This window comes from Ceratotherium simum, chromosome 6, assembly GCF_057802395.1.
Source record: "Ceratotherium simum simum isolate JZ-2026a chromosome 6, ASM5780239v1, whole genome shotgun sequence".
NCBI lineage: Eukaryota > Metazoa > Chordata > Mammalia > Perissodactyla > Rhinocerotidae > Ceratotherium > Ceratotherium simum.
The window spans coordinates 71,099,219-71,103,272 of NC_141905.1; positions in this window are offsets into that span (position 1 = coordinate 71,099,219).

Below are 4,054 nucleotides of genomic sequence, written 5' to 3' on the forward strand. Positions count from 1 at the left end.
CCTCACCTGTTTCCACTTCACTTTCCAAGGTGAGCAACCCTTGGGAACCCCAACATGAAAAGCAAAAACAGAGATTCTCCCCTACTCTGCAAATCAATTCCCCTGGGGAGCAGGTGACTTGATTAGGACATAGGGTGGGCTTTGTGGAAGGAGGCAAGGATGATGGATGTGAGGGGCGTGCATCTGTGCTCTCACACTTGGGCACTCAGCTTTCACCTTCATAATGAAGACGCATGCAGCAGACAAGGAAATGTTTATTTCACTGATGTTCGCCTTTACAGTGATGGGAGGTGCTCAAAATACCAAGTTCAAAGTGCAGGGGTCTAGAATAACTGGAGTGTGGGTGGTCTTAGGCAGGGAGCAGGGAGCCCTCAGCACAGCCCTGGTGGCCGTGATACATTCCTGCCACCCCTACCCCCCTTGCAAGCCCAAAAGAACAAGGAGTGCTGCTCTACCACGTTTCAGGGCAATCAAGCCTCTGGTTTCAGCAATCTTGTGGCTGAATTTTAAGGCAAATATAACTGCTTCCAGCACAATCCTGGCTCAGATGGATGAAAAGACACAGCATGAAAACATGTTGAGTGTTGTTCCTGTTTTCTCTTCTAATATACGTAACTTAAGAGCATCTAGTCTTCTGGCACAAATCATCCCTCATCCCACTCCTTACCCTTATCCAGCCGCCTCCCCAAAAGATAAACTGTGTCACCAGGATGTATTTTGTTAGCCTATAAAGGCTAATTAAATCACCTAATTTTAACACACTGTACTTTCCAAGGTTTGCTAGGTTTCAAAAATGTTACTGACCTGCATGAGGCTAAACAGCCAAAAGTATTAGCATTCTTAGGAGAGTTCATTCTGATTACACTGTGCTTCAAAGAGGACTCTTGTGGGAGATGCATTCAGCATCAAGATTGGGGTGATTTTAGCCAGGGTGTCTGAGTGGTCTAAGGATTGCAGTGCTTTGATAGGGACCTCTCAGGAACGCCCTCACCAAATCTTGTGCATTCTCCCCTGCAACTGTTTCTTGAGTGGGCGAGCTATGCTAGAAACTCAGAAGGTTCCAGAAATGGCTGGCACAAGACCACTGCCCTTGAGGGAGCTCCCTGTACTAAAGAAAAAGAAACAAGCCTATAACTCAGAGAAAATGAAATAAAGACTCCTGGAGCAGCACAGAGCACTGGGGGAGTAACAGGAAAGGGCAGTTCATCCCGGCTGAGGGAGGCTGGGACAAGGAAAGCAGCTCTTAAGATGATCCTTGGGAATACTAGTACTTCCAAGAGCTTGGATGTGAAAAGAGCATGTGCCAGGCAAGATGGCAGGAGCAAAGGCCCAGAGATGAGTGGACTTGACCCATTAGGGGAAGGAGAGCTCTTTGAAGCAGGCAGCTTGGGACATATGCAGAGGACAGAATGATGACAAAGCCTAATCCTGGTTTGTGTAAGTCTCAACCTCTCTGAGTCTCAGCTTTTCATCAGAGTAAAGGAGTTAGACTAACTGATTACCAGGTCTCTGCAGCTGTGTAATTCCATGAGGCTGGGAAATGGTGGCTGAGTCTAGAACTAAAAAAGCTTCCAAGGCCAGGATAAGACACAGGAGCTGATGGAGCACCACCACAGGTTTGTGAGTCGAGCGGCATCATGGGGTGGGCTGTTTAGATGGCAGCAGCAGCAGCAGAGATGAAAGAGGCCAGATGTTAGAGGCAAGGAAAGAAGGGCCTGAGCCCGGATTTCAGCCCGTAACGTAAAGGAGAGCAATGGAATTGATAAAATCTAGCTCTTCAACCCCGCCATTTTACAGATAAAGAAACTAAAGGTCACATAACCAGCCAGTGGCAGAGCAGGACCAGGATCCTGTTCTCCAGGTTTCTAATTCAGCATCCATTGTGGCAGTGTGCATTCCTCAAAGGGATGCCTTCTCACTGGTTCACCCTTCCAGGAGAGCTCATTGATATCTTCTGGTCTTCACTTTTAGTCGTCTGGGCTACTTCTCTATCCTCTGAGATTCCCAGTCCACACACGGTATCAATTGGGGATCTTAGTTATTAATCAAGCTCAATCAAGTATGGGGGGAATTTATTAACCTTCATCATCAGGAACACCACTCAAAAAACTGAAGTACAAGATGCGAGAACCAGAACCAGACATTCAACACCACTTGGTATGTACTGGGTATGTGTATCTGTTTCTCATCCCTGCTCATTTCTGCATTGCCTTACAAGTCAGCTTAGTCTTTTCGCTACTGGCAGGCCATTTCTACATGGTGGGAACAGGGCTGCCAGCAAACTCAACTTAGCAAACCCAGCAGGAGAGAGCAGCTTCTTCCCTGTGTTCACATCAGTCTCAGAGAAGGACTCTGTCCTTGCAACGATTACCTGCCCACCCCTTAGATTAATCACTGTTGATTATAATTAGCCGTGCCTCACACACAGGACCACCCTCTAGCCAGGAAGACAAAGTCTGTTTCCAGAGGAAGAAATTTGGGAAAATCTTTTATGTAAACAACATAGAATATCTACTCTAACCTACTAAACCCATTTCTATGTGAACACCCTCAGGAAGTTGCTATAATCCATTCCCTCTGTGCAGGGCACATCTCTCTCACTATGGGACATAAGATTGGAAATGTATACCGACTACCTGTGCAAGCATATTCTAGCATGAGCCACTGAAGAATATTCAGGCTGTGACGTGAGCCTCGCCCCAGAGTTTCATGCAAACATTTTAATGCAGCTTAACTGGTTGGTGTTTAGGTAAAAGAAATGCATATTAGGTTCCACTGTGGAAAGGTTTACCGTTAATGTATCAGACGTTACCGATATCAAACTTCTGTAAGACACCTCTCTCCAGAGTGGAGGCCAACTAGTCTCAGTCTTAAGGCTCCACTTTGCCTGTTTTCTTGAAACAAGCCTGCTTTCAGGCAGGAGACACTTGGGCAACTCTGGCATCACATTACCCACTTTATGGGTGCTCTGGCCACAACTCTGAACCCACTTCGAGTAACTGGGCCTCTGTTTTGTTCCTAAAACCCAATTCCTCATTCATAGACTCTTGCCTCATTCTCTGTGCCTCAGTTCCTGCCTCACATCTCCATCCCCAAAGGATGGAAGCTCAACCTTAATCTCATCAGTGCTCTCAGAGTTCTGATAGATGTCCCAGCCCAATGACAGAGAACCTCATACCTTCCCTGATGCCATCTGCCTAGGTCTCCAAACATCACCATCTCCTGAATTTCCCATCACCCTGTTCCACCTCCAACACTCTGGAATGGCCCTCCCTGGTGCTGACAATTGGAGACCCCACCTCTTATTTATCAACATTTCTTCCAGACAGTGCCTCTGGTGCCTGTCTCCACTCAGGGGGCAGATCTAGCCTGACTCACCCAGCTATATTAAGCAATATGCACTGTGGCAGCTATGACACTAAGTCAACAGTCCCACAACCCATCCCTTAAACCCAGCTTCAGGTAAAGGCTGAAAGGATAGAAATATCCGTGGCCAAATGACAGCCAGCCCAATGCTGGAGCTACATGTATACTTTCCCACATAAGCATTGTAAGATAAACATATGCAATGGAGTTCATGTAGTAAAATAATCACGACAATCTTGTTAAACCTCCTAACATAAACAATGAGGATTATAGATCAAACCATTTGGACTTTATAAAATTATTTCTGGAACTAGAGCTATCCAAGGACAGCATACTACTAATTTGATATAGCTTCAAAGGTCTTCCAGATACAGTGGAAGGAAAGGCTGAAACTCATCTGGCACCAACGTCCTAAGAGCTTAGAGCAGTGGATCTCAAAGTGTGGTCTTCGGAAAGCAGCAGCAACATTGCCTAAGAACTTGTTAGAAATGCATATTCTCAGGCACCACACCCACCTACTGAATCAGATACTCTGCAAGTGGGGCCCCTCAATCGATGTTTTAACAAGCCCCCAGGGACATTAATGCCCATTAAGGTGATTACACCCGGAGCTTTAAAAAACTCAGATGCTCACTCCCCACTCCAAAGATTCTGATTCAGTCTCGCCTGGCTGGGGCCTGGGCATCTG